The 20609-nt window shown below is 40.4% G+C and overlaps 1 protein-coding gene across 4 annotated transcripts in view; it reads left to right on the top strand.

Annotated features, from left to right (window-relative positions):
* PIEZO2 (piezo type mechanosensitive ion channel component 2) overlaps positions 1-20609 on the top strand; it is a 451560-nt gene that overhangs the window by 233524 nt on the left and 197427 nt on the right. The window lies entirely within an intron of this gene.

The raw sequence follows: 20609 nt of genomic DNA, 5'->3' as shown, positions 1-20609 counted from the left end.
AGGATGGAACCCTGCATTGGCCTTCCCACTCCGTGGGGACTCTGCTTGAGAATGCTCTCTCCGTCTTCCTCTGCCCCTCCCCCGGCTCATGCGTGTGCTCTCCCTTTCTCAAATAAATGAATAAATCTTAAAAAAAAAAAAAAAGTGGGAGTTTGTGTTAAGGCTGTCTCATAGGAACTGTATGAATTTTCCATTAGGACCCTTAGAAATGGATTATCCAACAAATTGAAAACAGTTCCTTGTGACTATCCTTCCCGCTCTATCTTTATGCATGGATGCAGCACACAACTGTGTCTAAATTACACAAAATCTGGGAAGTGGCACACAGTTACAGTGTTGCACCATTTCTATGGCTTAGTCACTTCATTTACACAGCTGACGTGTAAATGAAGATTCAAAGATGTGAAGTGATGCCTTTACCCGCGATCAAGTGGCAAGTAGGTCTTTCTGATGGTACAGCTTCTACCCGGCTTTGCTAAGCTCTTGGATATGGTACAGGTCTTAGAATCCATGAGGTGCCATCCACGTGCCAGAGTGGTGATGGTGTCAATGTCACCGGTGTGTTCTCTCCCTCCCATACCTTTTTTGGCCTCGATTTATTGCATCCCTCTTCCTGCCTCACTCCTGCACTGCGCTGATTTACGCCTATTCGAGAAACACTCCCTGTCCTCTGAAAAGGCTCTGAAATTCATTCCCTCTTGGCCTCACGCTACCTATAGTTCTTACTTGGGTTAAGGCCCCCCCCTTGCCCTTCCTTGGGAATGTGAAATGGCCTTCTGCCTTATCTGTCTGCCCTCTTCCAATTTTTCCATATCCCCTTCCTGCTAGGCAGGAAAACTAAGTTATTTTTACTAGAACAGTTTTAGTGAAATCGTTCATTTACCTACTGAATTAATTTCTTAGTCCTCGACCTTAATACTCCAAACCTTCCCAAGTTGGGTCTCAACCCACATTTCCAGTCAGATTGTCTTTCACTACTACCTTCTACAAGCATTTCCAGTTTTCTGAAGATTGGAGTCTGAATCCCCCAACCCCAACACACACACTTTCTAGCCTCTGTTCCTATCTAGAATACTCCTTGCTTTGTGTCTTATTATCAAAATTCTTGCCATCTAGAGGCATTCCCCTTTGTCACCTCACCTCTTCCTAATACTTCCCTGTCCTGCTTTTACATGTTATGTATAGTTTCTCACTGTAAAAGTTTTACCTTTCAGATAGCATCCATGCCAAACAGAGAACCATTATTCACAGCTGGGTGCTCAGCACAAAGCCTTGTACAGAGCAGAAACAAAATAACATTTGTGGCACTGAATTCAGAGACAGCTGGTAAGCTAGAACTTTATCTAAAAAATGGGTAAGGAAGGAGGATTTGCAGACATTGTATCTGCCTGCCTGAATATCATTTTATAGCAGGGAAAACTTTAAAGGGAGACCATTTTATGCAGAGAATGCAGAGTATTCTCTTCTGGCGGAAGAGGAAGAATACTTTAGAAATCCTTAAGTCACTGTATAACACCCAAGAGTCATTGCCCTTATTTCAGAAGGACCATATAAAATAATCATAATTTTTGGCAATACAGACTGTATTTTCCTTTGACTCTAAGAATACAGTTTCAGAAGTCATCCACGTACCCTGAAATGTATTTAAAGTCCTTGGAAAAGGAAAAAAAGCATGAATATTCTTGCAAATGAGTGGTCATGGCTGCAGGGAATTAGGAGTGGCTGACCTTATCCTGAGAAGCTGAGTGATTTTCTTCTGCAGAAATAGTGTTGAAAGCCATACCTGAGACAGAAATAGCTTAGACCCCCGGCGCCCACCACTCTTAATGGTACAGTAGGTGGTGAGGAGAAACAAGCACACACTCAAACAAGAGCCAGAAACAGATGGTGACAAAGTTCCACAGCAGAACTTTTCATTAACATTGTATATGTCTGCCCTCATCTCATGACCTGTGAAAGAGAAAATACCAGAGAGCATGTTATTCACAGAGCAAATGGGGAATGTTGAACAATGAACAAGTCAGTAGCACAGGGTAGTATCCACATTAAATGAGAGGAGTCCCAAAAGCCACAGAGATAGCTTTGAATGCTTCTACCCGGATGCCCTTCATTGACCTGCTTGTCATAAACTGAGAGAAAATTGTTTTTCCTTGGTCATCAGGATCACTGTTTAGGTTTGCAATCTTCTCTGCACTCTGCTCTGATCAGTGAAATATATTTACGAAGAAACCCACACAGATAATCGAATTCCATCCTGGAATGAATGTAATTTCAGTGAATGTGCATGTTTTGTATTAGAACACTAATGGATGTAGGCCATTGTCCAGAGAATTCGTGTCCCCAGAAATCTGAAACCAAGTGCTCAGGCTTTGCCCTCAATTGTTGGGTAGTCACCAGCACTTTCCAGAAAAAAGGTACTTAATGTCTTGAAGGAAAATGATGGTAAGATATGAACGTTGTTCTGCTTGACTCATTAATTTTCACTAGAATACCTCCACCAAGTGGTTGAGTGGTTACTGCTGGTCTCCACGTCTCCCAGCCCAGGAATGCTAGTCTGGGTTATGAGTTATCCACACATTGCTCTGACTTACCTTTAGGGAAGAAAAAAAGCCAAAACAAGCAAACAAATAAAGCCCCAAAACCCACTCCTCTGGGGGCAGAGAGGCATTGGGTAGAAATAAAACCTGTGGGTTGAAGGGAGCATACTCATTCCAATGGGTAAGCCAAGGTTTGTTTCCTTCTCTGAGTTAGGCACCCCCCAATCACCAGTCCCTCTCAAGCTCTGACACTGCACATGATTTGACCAACAGCACCATCCCCCAAGCCATGTGTCCTGTTGGTAGCTCTGTTGTGGGGTCCAAGTAGCTTCACAAGGTCACTGGCATTATCCACCAAGCAAGCCAGGAGCAGCCAGAGCTGGGGGCTTGTAAGCACCTGGAGGACAAACGTTCTCTCTGGGCAAATGATAGTCCATGAAGGCTGTAAGGAGAGGAAAAACCAGGTGGGAACATGAGCTGAATGCTTTTCTCTCTGAAAGAATTTCCTTCTCAGTAAGGAGGGAGAAGGATTGTGGAATCTGCAGGATTATAACATTATGTGTACCAGAAGGAAGCTCTAGAGCCATTGCATTGTCTAAGCACTCAAAGAATATTTAATTGACCTGCTTGTTGAATTGCATGGTAAAATGAGAACGTCATTACAGCCTAAACAATGAACTGTTATTGGACAACAAGTCCCACCAAATTTATCAACAATGAAAAAGGACGATTTCTTAAACAGTCCAATACAGGTGTTAATTAACTAAATACTTCATACCCAGCCTCGTGGTAGGCATGAAGAGGGTGGGAAAGGAGCATTAAGAACTGGTCTTACCCCTGGGTGTCTCAGTGCATTAAGCCTCTGCCTTCGGCTTCAGGTCATGATCCCAGAGTCCTGGGCTGGAGAGCCCCACATTGGGCTCTCTGCTCAGCCGGGAGCCTGCTTCCCCCTCTTTCTCTGCCTGCTGCTCTGCCTACTTGTGATCTCTGTCTGTCAAATAAATAAATAAAATCTTTTAAAAAAAAAGTATTAAAAAAAAAAGAACTGGTTTCACCCCGAATTGCTCACTCATTCTCAAACAGACGCCCCAAAGTTGTCAGTATGGGTAATGTCAATATGGACAGCTTTTGCGTTAATTATCAAGGAACCCAAGTGGAGAGACTATGGGTCTGACTGGAAGAGATGTGGAAATCTGGTGGCATCTTGGTGACTCAAGAGGGTTAAAATTAGTATTTCTACGGAGAGAGGGGAGAGTCTGGGATGCGCAGTGACAGAAACAAGGATGTGGTGGGCATGACTGTATGAGCTCCACTGAAAAAATCTGGCTTGGCTAGAGTAGAAGACTCCTATCCTGAAAACAGGAGAGAAACACACAGTGTTCAGATTTGTAGCCATACAAATTAACACAGCTCACTCTAGGAGAGTTTATTTTATTTCTTATTTATAAAAATAGAGAATCTTTGTTTAGGAGAAGGTCTCTCAATAATCTAGCCATAATCCCATAAATCAGTGATTTTGTAATAGGTCTTGGACAGTTAAAACATAATTTCCCAGAATTTCAAGCAAAGGGATTCACGAAAGAAACCATTTCCTCTGCATCCAGCAGTGTTAATTTTATCCTTGCCATAAATTTTTCTATTAGGGAAATCCCCTGGGAGCAGAAGCCAATGAGCAGCTCCTGTGGAAATACCATAGTGAAATGCTCAAGGACCTTTGGGACCATCTTTCTTTTTGAATGTTGAGATGTCACAGAACAGTCTGTCTACCATTTAGTACATATTCTGTGTTATTTGCAACAGTTATATTATTTACAGATGCAGCTTGTTTTAAAGATGCCATTTTTATCAAAGGTTTGCTAGGTTTGGTTGTAGTGTTTCTTCCTTTACTTTGTCTCAGATGTTGGTTTTTCTTTTCTGGTGTACCTAGGTCATTCTAGATTGCCTTTGTCACTTCATACTGGATTACTCCAGCTCCTTCTCTCTCTCTCTCTCTCTCTCATTGGGTTTACTGAAGTATAGTGTACGTTCAGTGAAATTCACCCCCCTTGAGGTGTGTAGTTCTGTGAGTTTCACAGACATATACATCATGTACCCATCACCACCTTCAAGATATGGAACATCTCCACTGTCCCAGAAGGTCTCCTTCTCTTCCTTTGTAGTCAGACCCTCCCCGCTCAGTCACTGATCTGATTGTTGTTTCTGTGGTTTTGTCTTTTCCAAATTGTCCTATGAATGGTCTCAGGGAGCAAGTGACCTTCTATGTCTGGCTTCTTTCTTACTATAATGCCTTTTAGGTTCATTCACAGAGTTGAAAGTATCTGCGTTCCATTCCCTTTTATTGCTCATCATGTTCTGTTGTGTAGATCATTGTGGATGTTGGGGCTGTTTTTAGTTTTGGTGATTATGAACAAAGCTATTAAAAACATTTGCATCTAGGTCTTTGTGTGAATATATATTTTTGTTTCTTTTACTCTGGGAGTCTCTAAATTGTCTATTTTGCCTCCAGTCTGCCTGCCAGTTAATGAATTCTGCATTACTCAAAATGCTTACTGAACAAACTTTTGAAAACTAAATCTCATTTTCACTGGGGAAGTATATTTAGAGATATTCTCTGGCAATTCTATTTGTAGTGTAGATCAGCACACTATAATTTGTGCTTTACAAATTTATATTTTCATTTTTTAGATTTACTTATGGGTATACTTTTGGACAGTTAAAAATCCAGAGTTTTTTTTTTTTTTTTCTCATGTGATTATTAGATTTATTCCTGGAACAATTTTGATTTGTTTTACGGCTTGGTACTTCTAGTTTGCTCTAATTTGCTTGAGTAGAGATCCACAATCTCCAATTCAAAAATACAGCAAAAATTTAATGATTCAGAGCCCAGTTTGTTGATGGCAAAACCTGACCTGACCTGAACTCACCTGGTCGCCAAGCAGAGACCATTGCAGTGTGTGTGAGTTGCCCCAAGTGTGTGTGGTTCGTTGTGGTCACTGTTCTAGCACCCTCTGCCAGTAAATCATAGAGTAAGAGGTGTCTCTCCAAAGTCAGGAAGAGTATGAATTTTGAAATACCATTTGGTTCCAAGAGATCTGGAGAGAGGATCTGTGTTATTTTCATCTGTTCTCTACCTTTGTATCATCTTCCTCTGCCCCTATCTAAAGACACCACTTGTTTGATAGAATGTGCCACAGAATTGTTCTCAAACTTTTTCTGCTGTAGCTACACATGTCAAGATCCAATGCCATGCCAATGTATGAAGTTGCAAAAAAAAAAAAAAAAAAAAAAAGCAATTGCTACTCTTGCCACAGGCACTACACTCCTCGATTGATTTTTGTTCCACTTTATTCTATTGCTTCATGAGAAAGAAAATGCTGGTTGATGGCACCTCAGTGTATAAACTGATTAGCCATGGCTTTCATTTGAAAAACAAAAAACAAACAAAAAAACCACACTGAGCTGGAGGGTCATGCCCTGCCCAGCATGATATACAGATAGCTAGAAGCAGATTTAGTAGAAGTTAATTCTTCTTTTGGCCGCTTACTGTGAGACATTACTGCAATGACAAATGCTTGTACTTCATGGTATTTGCAGACTGTCACATGGACAAATGAGAGCCTCAGAAATGTGTGTGGATCAGATTTATAGTCCTTACTCTTGAGATCAAGCAGAATGGAGACCCATGGCTGCATATCCTCCAGTAATCTGGAGTCCATCCCCTACCTCTGGACAGAGTAGATCTTACCTGTTCCCCAGTTTGCAGTAATTCACAAGATCTTTGCAAGCCCATTAGAGAATTATAGTAGGTGTGTGTCAGTCAGGGCTTGTCAGGGACCAGTCTGCTCAGTGATGCAATAAAGAATTTATTCCAGGAATTAGACTGTACAAACTGTGGACAGAGCTGGGGAAGGAGAGGTCTGATGAGAGAGATGGAGGTGAGCCAGTGCTGAGAAGTGGGCACATCCAGGACCTGGTGGAAAGCTTCTGGAAAGGTCTATAGGAAGCTCTGTTGGGGCAGCCACCCAAGCAGGTGGGGTGCTGGGCCTTGGGGCCAGGTCCCAGAAGGAAGTGCTGGGTGTGGGATGGAGGAGAGCCAGGGCAAGGGGAACCTACTGTCACCTCTCTGTTAGTCTGTCACTGCATCCAGCGGAGAGAAGACCACAGACCCAGTGGCCTCTTCACCCTCCTGTTCACACACAGGTATCTCCTGGGACATTTCTGATTCAGAACCCTGCAGGGTCAGGATTCCAGAAACAGCCCCACCTTAACTAAGTTGAGGCAGCCCAACCCAGCAATTAGGAGGTTCCTCTCCATCACAAATGATTATTCTCTATGCCTTTAACCATTGTCTTCAGAAACCGTACTGTCAATGCTCATCATTAATTTCTCCAGTCTGCAGAGATATTATAATCACATTTTATCATTCAGAGGGGTCAAGCATTTGGTCTGAGGCCTGAAAATAATTCATTATCAAAACAAAAAGATTTCTCCATCTGACTTCACCAAACTACTCTGACTTCTATTTAAATAGGTTGCGGTTTAGATTAATTTGCTGCTGTTTTCCTTCAACATTGCTCAGTGGTACTTTATTCAGGAGGCAATTCTCAGATTGGGGGAGGGGAGAAGGAAAGAAGGCAGGAGGAACATAAAGCTGGATTTGGAACTCGGGGCATTGCTGTAATGGCAGTACCCGTGCACGTATGGACTGACTCAGAGGTGTTCACATTTCTCCTTCCTGTTGTTTCTCCTTAAATCCCACTGGCATCAAGCATCTGTGAGGTTCTCCATCTTTCCTAGCCTCCCCATTGTTCCTTCCTCCTCTTTGCAATCAAGCATTTAGTTGTTGATGTCTGCACAGTGTGCAGTTAAGATGAGCGGCTGGCTTGAAGGGGTGGCTGCTGCAACAGTGTGTGGGGAAGCCAGGGCCTGGGGAGAAGGCAACGTGGAGTTACTGGAGGCAGTGTCCCCAGTATAAGAAAGTGACTCTGTGCCAGAGATTACAGAAGGGGAAGGTGGATGAGGCAGCTGGTGTGTGTGTTAAAATAAACACACCTATCTTTTTCCCACCCTCTCAAGTGGGATGGCCCAGAAACAAGGAGCTTGCCAAGCACCAGACTCCTGAGAGCCCATTTCGGAAGATCACATGCCACCGAAAGTAGAAACAGGGCTCTGGGGCCCAGAGAGTAGGTGGGCTGGTGGAAGAGGAAACGGGGGATGGACCTGAGACCTTACTATATCAGAAAGTCGGAAAATGCTTAATAAACCATAAGGACATCACAGGAGCCAACTTCTAGGGGCTCTCCCAGCTCAGGAACACTCTGAGCATCAAAATAAATAATGGTAGTTTCAAAATACAATCTATGCAGTAAAGTAGGAATTCTTGGGTCCACATTGATGTCAGTTGGCTAAGTAATTAATCTACTGGGGGTAAGGCAATGTGCTTTCTTGGAGTAGGACACTGATTAGTAACGACAGGCCCAACTGGCCAGCTTTGGCAGCCGCCATGATGGTAGTGGGTCCTGGTAGGAGTTGATGATGGCTGAGGTAGGTAGATGGAGGTCTGACAAGGACCAGGATGATTTTAATTTTGGAGTATCTGCCCACAAAATATGAGTCGAATACAAAGGGGATAAAAGGGCAATAGCCCCTAGCCAAATAATTCAGGTGGGATGTGTTGGAATGGCAGGACAGCTCTTCGTAAGAAGCATGAGCCAGGTTGAGGATCATCCTTCATAAGGAAGACTGTACTCATTCACCTCCAAGAGCATGAAAAACTAAGAATGACAGACTGAGAAGTTGACCAGATGGAAGGAAACTGAGTAGACATGACAGCTAAACACACTGCACACTCCTGGCCCCAGAGGTGGAGGAATAAGAACGGAGTCTGACACTGGATGGTAGCGAGTCAACATGGGTGTCCACAGGGGAAGAATGCATGGTGGTAATGCAGGACAGTCCTTATATGGGAGAAGTCCTCAGTGGTGTAGAGGGAGGCGGTGGCGCAGATGGAGATACATGGTCCCCATATCTGGTCCTGATTCATCCCACACAAATACACAGAGCACATCAGCTCACCCTCTTGTACCTAGACTACGCTTCTGCTTGCTTGATTTAACCACATTTGCAGGCTGTGTGTGCAGGCACGTAGATGGTATGACCCTCTTCTCAGTCCCTCAGACTGCTTCCTGTATTGACCCATTCTGTCTCGTTTAAGATTCTCTTCAGATCCTGCATTTAGTCTCTGGTGGCTGCCTTGGGCTGGATGTTGAGTTTTCTCCCTTTCCAAACACACACACTTGAATAAGAATGAACACTGGTTCTTTTTCATCCCAGCCCACTGCTCTGACCGCTCCCAAGTGCAGCTTCTAACACTCGTCCAAAATTTGCCTGGTGGGGAGCTGGGTAATTGGGGCACAGCAAACATCTGTTTATTGTCACACCCTTATGGGTGAAGTGATATTTTCTTCTTTTATAATGTAGGAAACTGAGAAGTTAAAGAACTTGCATATGTGCACATAAAATCAAGTGGCTTATAAATATCGACCAATACCTCTTCCAATGCCTTGGCATCTTGCATTTGCATGTCCAAATGTCATTCAAGGTCATCCCTGGCATGGACCCCATTCCCTTTCAAGGCTGTCTCCCACCATTCATCTTCATCTTGTAAATCACAACAAAGTCCTTTTGTTTGTAATTTCTCAGACACACCATTACTAGTTCAGAGTTCCTTCAAAACCCATCTCAGACTTGGTAGCTGAGGGAGATTTCCTATTGCATCCTTGACAAAGAAAGTCAATTGTCTCTCTTTGACTGATACCTGCACACAGGCCTACTGTTGCCTTCCCCCACCGGCAGGAATTTATTTGCCTCCTGTCGGCCCTTCTTACTATACAAGACCTTGCTGCAGGCTGGGACTCTATCTTTCTCGGCACGGACAGCCTAGGACCTGGCCAAATGCCCGTGACCTGATACATACTCATACATATTTGTTGAATTAAATTAGCAGGGATGGGGTTCACTTCAAGGTCTTGAAGTCCAAAGTTCATGCTGTTTTCTTTATTCTGTGTTCGCTTCCAATAGTGACACAAAGCCTCTTGCCTTTTTTTTTTTTTTTTTCAGATCAAGTGTTTATGAAAAGCATAAATGGGCTACTTGGTCACAGCAATCCATTGCGTGTCTTAATTTCTTTTTAACAAAATTAATTTGAGTTCATTTTTTTCTCAAGCTAGTCAGCACAGCAATTCAAGCAAGAGGGGACATCCGAGATGGCACTTGGTGTTTACTGCTAGCATCGCTTAAGGAGGGAGATTTCAGCTTGTTTTTCATGTTGTTTTTATAAACCCACATCCACCAGACCCTGGTAGCTCACAAGCTGGACAGTATGACCAATGCTTTGTTTATAACTTGGAAGGCAAGTCACTTTGGGATAGGCTCCAGGTGGTGCAGCTCTGTTTTTATAAATGTTATGATGGAGTTTTCTCTTAAGAATAAATGATGTGGAGACTCCCAAGAGTGATCTGTAGGAATTAGCATTGTTGATGGAGGACAGACTATCTTTTGTAAGTGCCTAGAAAATAAGAAAGGGACGAATCCAAGAGGCAGGACATATCCACTCCCCCAGCACAGAAGAGGGGGCAGCTGGAGGAAGTTCTTGGCTTGCTGAATATTTTATCATTTTTGACTAGCAGTAAGAAAGGATATCTGAGAGGCTTTCACCAGGACCTTTCCTTGGTGAGAGCCTTGTCATGGTCACAAAATCACTAAAAAGGAGGCACGGGAGGGACCTTTCAGTGCTTCAAGAAGTTGACAGGAAGTGAGACCAGTGGATAGAATATATGATCATTTACAGGCATGTTTCTAGCCACAAGTTTGAAAGAGCACACACATTAATTTTGACGGGGAGGGGCGCCTGGGTGGCTCAGTGGGTTAAGCCGCTGCCTTCGGCTCGGGTCATGATCTCAGGGTCCTGGGATCGAGTCCCGCGTCGGGCTCTCTGCTCAGCAGGGAGCCTGCTTCCCTCTCTCTCTCTCTCTCTCTCTGCCTGCCTCTCCATCTACTTGTGATTTCTCTCTGTCAAATAAATAAATAAAATCTTTAAAAAAAAAAAAAAAAAATTTTGACGGGGACAAGGGCAGACGATGAGGTTGAAAGTTCCAAGTAACGGAAACTGCGTTAGCAAAGATCCAGAGGTTGGAAGGACTCTGTCCTTGTCATAGGATGGTGAGGCCCCTAGAGGAAGATCACAAGGTTAGGAGGAACCAGAAATAAGCTTTATGATAGGGAACCTTAAACATCAGGTAGAGGACTTTAGATTTGATGTTTAAGGGTATGTTTTAGAATTTTGCCCAAGATAGACATATAGTGAAAGAAGTGCCTTCTATTGTTACTGCTTTGGAGTTTTATTTTATTTTGTATTTTGTTTGTTCTAGTGTGTTTTTAAAAGTTTTTATTAGAATTCCAGTTAGTTAACATACAGTATAATGTTAGTTTCAGGTGTACAATTTAAGATTCAACCCTTCCATACAACACCTGGTGCTCATCACAGTAATTGCCCTCCCTAATCCCCATCACCTATTTTTAATTTTTTTTAAAGATTTTATTTATTTATCAGAGAGAGAGAGAGGGAGAGAGCGCCAGCACAGGCAGACAGAATGGCAGGCAGAGGCAGGGGAGAAGCAGGCTCCCTGCTGAGCAAGGAGCCCGATGTGGGACTCAATCCCAGGACGCTTGGGATCATGACCCGAGCCAAAGGCAGCTGCTTAACCAACTGAGCCACCCAGGCATCCCTCCCTGTCACCTATTTAGCCCATCCTACCACACCTAACTCCCCTCAGGTAACCATCAGTTTGCTCTCTCTAGTTAGGAGTCTGTTTCTTGGTTTATTTCTCCTCCCCCCTTTGATCATCTGTTTTTTTTTTTTTTTCTTAAATTCCACATATGAGTGAAATCATATGGCATTTGTCTTTCTCTGTCTAACTCATTTCACTCAACATAATATTTTCTAGCTCCATCCACACTTGTGCAAATGGCAAGATTTCATTCTTTTTTATGACTGAGTAATATTCCATTCCAACCAACTCTTTGGGGGAAAGGTACCTATTAACAGCATTTGCCAACTTCCATGATGTAAATACTCCCATTGAGGTCAATTTCAAGCTGGTAATAAATAGTCACTGAACCCAGACCTAGAACCAGCCAGGTCCTGCACACTCCTGAATAGTCGAGTACATCGGGACAAATATGTGACTGTCTCCCAACACTTTTTCTTCCTTCCCTTAACTTCTGTCAAATCAAGAGCCTTAGGACTCTCTTAACTGACCCTCTGCCTCATAACAGAAGTGAAAAGCCATCAAAACACTTTATATAAGAATGAAGTGTGTGTGTTCCAAAGGAGAAGAGCAACTTCTCACAATAACTGGATTAAAATACTCAAGTAGTGTTTCACCTTCAAGGTGAAAAGAATCCTGCCACTAAATGTAGAAAAAAAAATCCTGGAAATTCAGCCTTAGCTCATACCTTAATATAATTAGAAATTGCCAAGCAATTGCTCTTTTAGTGACAGAAAAGTTTTCTGAATTCATAGAAATGAGCTACTTGGCTTCTTCAATGCATTAACAACAGTGGACTCCCTTGATTTGAATATTGAAAGGGATTCTCAATACTTGATACATTTCCTTCAAGTTTTACTCATCTGTATCTTTCTTCACTTACATGAAATCTATTTAATACTTCCTTATGTGACTTGCTATGTGAAGTCGCAGATCATAAAAAGGCAGCCTCCATACATATTTTTAAGACATGTGGGAAGCAGTTGAAACCAGAGTTTTATCTCTGACATTAAGGTTTTACAATTAGATATACATTCACTTTGTTTTTAAGGTGATTTATGAAATCTGAGTAACTGATGGACCTCAGTCAGAGTACTTACACTTAAGAAAAACGAAAGTAGTATGACTTTCAATGTGTCAACTTCAGAGGCCACCAGAGTACTAGGTAGACCAAATTAATAGTTTGCATTCATTTAAATAATGTTCATTTGCTATTTTAATCATTATTGGAATCCCATTGAAGTTGACCTTCCTACTAACTCTGAACCAAAAGACTTACCTCCCAAAAAGAGTTGCATAAATGCAACTACTGTTTTTGAACCTCCAGAGAGGACTGTGGTTGCATTTACACTTGGTTGCTCTTTCTCAGCAATACCTGAAACTCCAGCATTTTTCTTCTTTCCCAGTCCCATCTCAATTTTGCTGCCTCCTTATGGTGGATTTTCCTAGTTGAAATGGAACTTCAGAGTCAGGGAGACCCTGAGAAATCATTTTGTAGATGAAAAAACTGAAACTTGGAAAAATGAATTGATTTGCCCTTGGAAATACCCACATGCCTCACTTCTCTGGACCTTGTCAGGAAGGCTGGTGATTGTATTTGAGTAATGAGTCAGACCTAATATAATCATGGTCATTAGAACATTAATAAAACATTAATAAAATTAATCCCTTGAAACCATCAAACTCCTAGGGAAAAAAAAATAGGCCACAAGCTTCTCATATCTTAGTGCTGAATTTTTAGATCTGACTCCAAAAGCAGAAGAACAAAAGCAAAAATAAACAAGCGGGATCTCATCAAACTGAAAAATCTTCTGCACAGCAAAGGAAACATTAACAAAATGAGAAGCCAACACTGAACAGGAGAAAATATTTTCAAATCATATGTCTGATAAGGGCTGATATCCAAAATATATAAAAAACTCAAACAACTCAATAACAAAAGATCAAACAATCCAATTTTTTAAAAATGGTCATAGGATCTAAATAGACATTTTTCCAAACAAAGACCTACAGATGGCCAACAGGCACATGAAAAGATGTCAGCATTACTAATTATCAGGGAAATGCTGATCAAAACCACAGTGAGATACCACCTCACACCTGTTAGAATGGCTATTATCAACAAGACATGAAATAACAAGCATTGAAGAAGATGTGGAGAAATGGAACCCCTCTTACACTGTTGGTGCAGCCACTAAAAAAACAATATGGAGGTGCCTTAAAAAACTAAAGATCGACCTACCATGTGTTCTAGATCTAGCTATTCCACTTTTGGAATTCCAAAAGTGGAATAGCTAGATCTATTTTGGGTATTTATTTTGGGTATTTATCCAAAGAAAATGAGAACACTAATTTGAAAAGATATATTCACCACTATGTTCATTGCAGCATTATTTACAATAGTCAAGATATGGAATTAACAAAAAAAGATGGAAATAACATAATTATCCATGGATAGATGAATGGATAAAGAAAATGTGATACGCACGCATGATGGTATACTATTCGGCTATAAAAAAAAGAAAATGTTGCCATTGGTGACAAAACAGATGGACCTTGAGGATATTGTGCCAAGTGAAATAAATCAGACAAAGACAAATACTATATGATTTCTCTTATACATGGCATCTGAAAAAACAGAACAAATGAACAAACAAGATAAAACAAAGCTCAGAGATTCAGAGAACAGAAGGGGGTTAGGGGGTGGGCAGCAAGGGTAAAGAGGGGGATCAACTGTATGGTGATGGATAGTAAACAGAGTTATTGTGGTGATCACTTTGTGGTGTGTACAAGTACCAATTATTATACCGTACACCTGAAATTAATATGCTATATACCAATTTTACCTCAATACAAATGTCATTGTCTTTTCTCAGCCAAGATAATTGACTTGGTGTTTTTCAGATATGTTCTACACAAGAAATTTTAAGCAGCATGACTATTCCAACTTTTCAAAATAATATGAAGTATTAAAGATACATTTTTGTTCTTATCAACTAGCTTTCAACCAATTTAAGGACTTGAACATTAGTAATATTTTTGGTATTTATATAGTAGATTATTATATCCCTCTTCCCTTCCCAGAAATAAGTGTTTGTCATCTTCATGTCATTTTTATGCATAAATCCCTAAGTGATCTACATTCTGTACTTTTGCTTCTTCTTCTATGTTCATTGCAGCATTATTTACAATACCACTATGTTATGAGATTACAGTTATGAGATGACACATCCATATTTAGATCCATCACACATACTTTTGCACCACTTTATTCATTTATAGTATTTATTTTATTTTGTGGGGGTATACTAATTTAATCTATTCATTTTCCTCTTGAAGGATATGTAGGTTATTCCCAATTTCCAGCTTCCCCAATGCCTCTTCAAGAAGTATAATCACCCTCAACAAATAAGACCAATGCAACTACAGCAAGTTTAGAAAGAAAATATTTGCCTGTTTAAGAGAACATGACATTTTAAGCAGTTTAGCATAAGCTTATATATATATATGACATTTTATATGAAATATAAATATTATAAATAAAATATTGAAATGTTATATGATATATAAATATGAAATTATACACACACACATATATATATATATATGAAAAATGTAACTGTTTTATATCTGGAACCCTAGGGTAACATTTTATAGGGAAATATCTTTCTATTTAACTCATTAATTCATTAAAATAGGACTTCAACACAAAACCTGGTTAGTGTGATTTCAAATGTAGAATTTATTTGAAATAAAATGTAATTTATTGTTAAGTGCTCTGGGTGTATACTTATAATTAGTTCAAAGAACCAAAGAACCTTATCCAAAGATTTACTCTATGCAATGCACTGTCCCTGGACAATCTAATTTATTCTATTGACTTTAGTCAACTTACATGGAAGGAAACTCTCAAGTTTACCCCTTCAGCCATGACTTCTCTCTCAAGCACAAATCCCACTGTGGCTTCCAGCATGAAATATTGCCTCGGCACTACACCTCACATTACCATGAAAGCACTGCCTCCATGCCCCACTTCCTACAACCAAATCACAGTCTCTCAGTTTCCTTGGTGATTATGTTCCTCCTTTGCTCCAAATCCTTCAGCAGTTTGGGCTATGGGATTCTTTGCCAAAAATCCAATCCCAGCTGGGTCCAACCTTAACCCATCTTTTTTACTTTATCTCCCTTACATACCTTTATAACCAACAATCAATTTCCAAGACAGTGCTTGGTACATTGGAGATGGTGTAATAAATATTTTTTGAATGAGTGGATAAAGAATTCTGCCAAATTGAGCCTTTTAACGTTCATTAGATACACTCCATATCTCCTGTTCTTCAAATGTTTTCTCCAATGTATGTATTTAACAAAACCACATACATATGTGGTATATATATTATATGATATTTATATATATATATATCATGATTTATATTTTCCAGTTTTGTCAATTACATCTTTGTGTTCAAGTAACTGAGACTAATCATGAGCTCCTGATCTCTAGCTATTCCCAGACAAAGTAACATTTCTTCCTGTCTGGGTTTGTATTTTATTTTTCCTGAATGAAACAATCTAAATGAACTAAAATATCTCATCTAATTCTTCACCAATACTTTGCACAAACTACTGTTATACAAAGTAAAGTGTAAATATTTAGAGATAGTATTTATTCTGCCAGCCCTTACTCTCTTCACACTGTCCTATGTGTGTGTGTGTGTGTGTATACATGTGTATATATCATATACACGTATATGTATATGTACACACACACGCATATATACACATGTATGTATGCGTATGTATGTATACATGTATATGTATATGCACATATATACATGTGCATATATGTATATGTGTGCACATATGTGTATATACACATATATGTATATGCCCTTATGTATATATGCATGTGTGCATATATACACACACACAGTATTTATTCTGCCAGCCCTTACTCTCTTCACACTATCCCATATATATGTATGTATGTGTGTGTGTGTGTGTGTGTATATATATATATATGTATACATATGTATATGTACGTAATTTTATACACAGATATATATATGGGACAGTGTGAAGAGAGTAAGGGCTGGCAGAATAAATACTATCTCTCTCTCTCTACACACACACACATACGTACAAAGAAAGCATACATATATACGTACATATATAGTTCTTGGATGCAGAGAGGAAGTTGACAGGAAGCTCTCATCTGGTAAATAACTGAGTGACATAAAATATTAAACATTTTATGATCAAGTATGTGCAACGTATGGCAGGCTTCTAAAGGAGGACATGTAAGGCAACCAGGCCTGGAACACCAAGGGCCTCACATACCATACTCAGGAATATGAACCTTTCCTGTGGGCAGCACATGGTCAACCTTAGGCTTCTAAAAATGAAACTCTGGTAGTAACATGGAGACCTGTTGGCAGAGGGGACCACCTGAGACAAAATAATGAGGGTGCTACTGCAGTAATCCAGGAGCAGAACTGAGATGTGGGGATAAAATGGCGTCAAGAGAAATATTATGGAGACAGAACCTCCAGCTTTTCAGGGTCCAGGTTCTGTCTTGGTTTCTAGATTAATGACAGTACCACTTTTCAAGGTTAGGAAGAACAGCTTTTGGAATAAAGGTAACATTTAGTTTTAAAAGCTTTAGAAGTGGACATATCTAGTAGGAAATTGGGTATCCGTTGGTATATCTCAGGGGAAAGGTTTGGACTGGCTGTGTAGATTTGTAAGTCATCATGTTGGTGCCTGGGGAGCCTGGGGGGTAGGTAAATCACCCAGGTTTACCATGTAGCATTAGAAGAAAAATAAGTGAGATTAAGAGTCACTTGGGTTGCTGGGGGGAGGGGGTTTGGGAGAAGGGGGTGGGATTATGGACATTGGGGAGGGTATGTGCTTTGGTGAGTGCTGTGAAGTGTGTAAACCTGGTGATTCACAGACCTGTACCCCTGGTGATAAAAATATATGTTTATAAAAAATAAAAAATTAAAAAAAAAAAAGAAGAAGAAAAATAAGTGAAGAGTAGAACCTTGCAGACCATCAATATTTGAGGAGAAGAGTCCGATGGGTAAAACCCAGCCCAGTACTTTTTTTTTTTTTTAAACACTTTATTTATTTATTTGACAGAAAGAGAGAGTGAGAGATCACAAGCAGGCAGGCAGAGAGAGAGGGGGAAGCTGACTCCCCGCCAAACAGAGAGCCCAATGTGGGGCTCGATCCCAGGACCCTGAGATCATCACCTGAGCTGAAGGCAGAGGCTTAATCTTGTGAGCCACCCAGCACCCCCAGCCCAGTACTTCCTAGTGGGATTTCCCACTAAACAATGCAAGTTTCCAGGAATATTCACAGTTATCCATAGCTATCTAGATAGCTAGAAGGGAAAGGTAAGAAAACCAAGGAATAGGTTCGAGAACAGAAAGGGCTGATCTTGTTTGTCGAGTGCAGTTCAGAGGTGGGGTAGGATGAGAATTGGATGGGCTATTTGGGCCTTGTAGCAGGGAGATCACTTGTGACCCTTGAAAGAGCGTTTTCTGAGCAGTGTAGGCAAAGGAGCCTGTTAAAGTAGGTGGAAGATGGCTGAGTAAGGACAGGAGCAGTGAGTGTTGTCTATATTCATCAGAAGACTTTGAGTAGAAGTACTCTGCCCCTAGGTGAGCAGTTGGGCCAACCATTTAGCCCTTTCCCTTGTTGGTTTCCTATCTATCAGATGAAAAGAGCCGGACTATTTGTAGTTCCTTCCAGCTTCATGATTTCAATGACTTAGCGAGTTAATGGATGGATAGTTGGACGACCGGATAAGAGAATGGAATGAGATGCCACTGACTTCAAAAGTTATTGAGACCTAGTAAACATCAAATTTGTAGGGCTTAGCTGCACGTTAGGATAGTTTCCAAATTATCCATTCATTTCAATCAAAAACTACACCATTAAGCAGACTCTAGCCCAACATTTCCTAAGACCGGTTCCATGAACACTAGCTCAGTAAAATGTGATAGGGATCAGATAAAAATTTTAAGAAATGATTTTTGGTCAAATAAATTTTGGAACAGAGGCATAAATCAACTCAAAATTCTTGTTTTACTACAGAACTTCACAGGTTCTTTACCACAGTACTATGCATTGTGATTTTCTAACTCTTATTTGACTGAAGACTTTTTTTTTCATTTTTTGCCTTATTTTGTTTAACTTAGTGCATTTCTGAGGACTGACATTCTGATGAATGTGCTTTAGTAGACACTGATCTAAACAGTGAAGAAGGAGACTTGATTGATAAAACGATCCCCAAATGATATATCAGTTAGACTGTGACCTGTTCATTGGACGTGCTCTTCATTATATTCTTCAAAAGTGTCTTTGTTTCTGCAGTTGTGGCATTATGAATGCACGGCTTTGTTAAATCAGCAAGCCAAGAGTAGTAGTTAATAGGTTAGCACCTCTGTGGCTGAATGATTTCATTGCAAATCAGGATCACAGCTCAATCCTGGATCCAGTAGCTAAATTCTATCACAGCAAGCGGCGTGATTGCTTTTGCAAACAGCATTCATTTACTCTTGTAATATATGTATGCTGTGAAATGTGTCTTTTGGGACCAAGAAACACAAAGCCGAGTCTGTTGCCTCAAAGAGACTGTTTGCAGACTGGGAGCTTAATGCAGTCCACAGGTGGGAAAGGCATAAGGCTTTGCTGGGGCTTCCTAGGTCTCTGTACCGTGGGGCAAGGAGCAGCTGAGGCCACAGCTGGAGTCCTTGACACCTTTCCTTGAAGAATTCTTTTGCCCTCAACCCTGCTTGGTTAGTGCTTTTTATACAAAGCCGCAGTCAATTTGTTTCCCATGAAAGAGCTCTAATAACCTATTAGGACTAGCAGCTCTCCTGATCTTAGCCCCACACAGCAAGCACCTACCAGAGCCTGGCTTTTGTGCTCTGGTCTGTCTTCTGGATCCCCTCTTTCTTCTCAGTGTAATGATGCTAATTTTTGTTTGCTCTGTTTGGTCACTTTTAATAGTATACAACAAACTTCTACCTTTGGTGATAAAATCAATCATTAGATTTCATTGTTCTAAGTGTCGTTTCGATGCAACTTTCTTAGTTGAATTCTCTTCCTCTTACTCCAAATGAATGGAATTTGTAATTTTTTAATCCCTCTGACACAATCACGTTTGTTTCATTTAAGGAGGTAAAGGGATCTCTTCTCACTTTCTTGTTTCTCCGTTCGGAAGGGTTTAGAGCCATGTCTGAACGTGAAGCTTCTGTGGGGCATGGTCTCTTCCAGACCAGTTTTTAAAAAAGCAAATTAGACTGGTCTGAAGATTTTCTCCTAGATTCTTGAAGTAATTAACTTTTAACTTTTACATATTATGATAGTAACAAAGAAATGAAAACATTCTAACTGCACAATAGTGGAATAGTTATGTGATGTCTGATCATGAACTTGGTGATGTTTAAAAATCATCAGTGAGGGGTGCCTGGGTGTCTCAGTCGTTAAGTGTCTACCTTCGGCTGAGGTCATGATCCTGGGGTCCTGAGATCGAGCCCCGCATCAGGCTCCTTGCTCTGTGGGAAGTCTGCTTCTCCCTCTCCCACTCTCCTTGGTTGTGTTCCCTCTCTCGCTGCCTCTCTGTCTGTCAAATAAATAAACAAAATCTTTAAAAAAATAAAAAATAAAAATCATCAGTGAGTAATAAAAATATTAGTGATACAGTAAATGAACTAATTATTTTCAAAACAATAGGTGATGTATGAGCTTAGCATTGTAAACTCTCAGTATGCATGTTAAGGCACCGAGGAAGCTTGGAAAGGAAAGCCAGGCAGGTACATATGTGAGAACACAGTGGTGGAGAGCATAAAATTTGTATCTAAATGGAGCTTGAGTATACTTCACTCTCCTCTATCTGTGTGACTTCAGGAAAATACTTTTTCATTTTGGAGCTGAAGTTCGGTTTTGTTTTTTGTGGGGTTTTTTTTGTTGTTGTTTGTTTGTTTTGTTTTTTTAATGCAAAGAAGGATAAATAATAATGCCTAACTCTGTATGGTAACTGGTTGGATGAAATAATATGTACCAATCTTATAACACAGAGCAATTGCTCAGTTAGTGGTAGATATTAACAATGCTTGAATTTATCAAAATGTTAACAGTGGTTATATCTAGGTAGGCAATGGGGGTCTTGCTGTGTGTTATACTTTATGCTTTTGCCCAGATACATAATATACACAATGTAAATGAATCCAGT

This window comes from Mustela erminea, chromosome 13, assembly GCF_009829155.1.
Source record: "Mustela erminea isolate mMusErm1 chromosome 13, mMusErm1.Pri, whole genome shotgun sequence".
Lineage (NCBI taxonomy): Eukaryota > Metazoa > Chordata > Mammalia > Carnivora > Mustelidae > Mustela > Mustela erminea.
The sequence above is the reverse complement of the archived record's forward strand: the minus strand, read 5'-3'. Positions and strand labels throughout refer to the sequence as shown.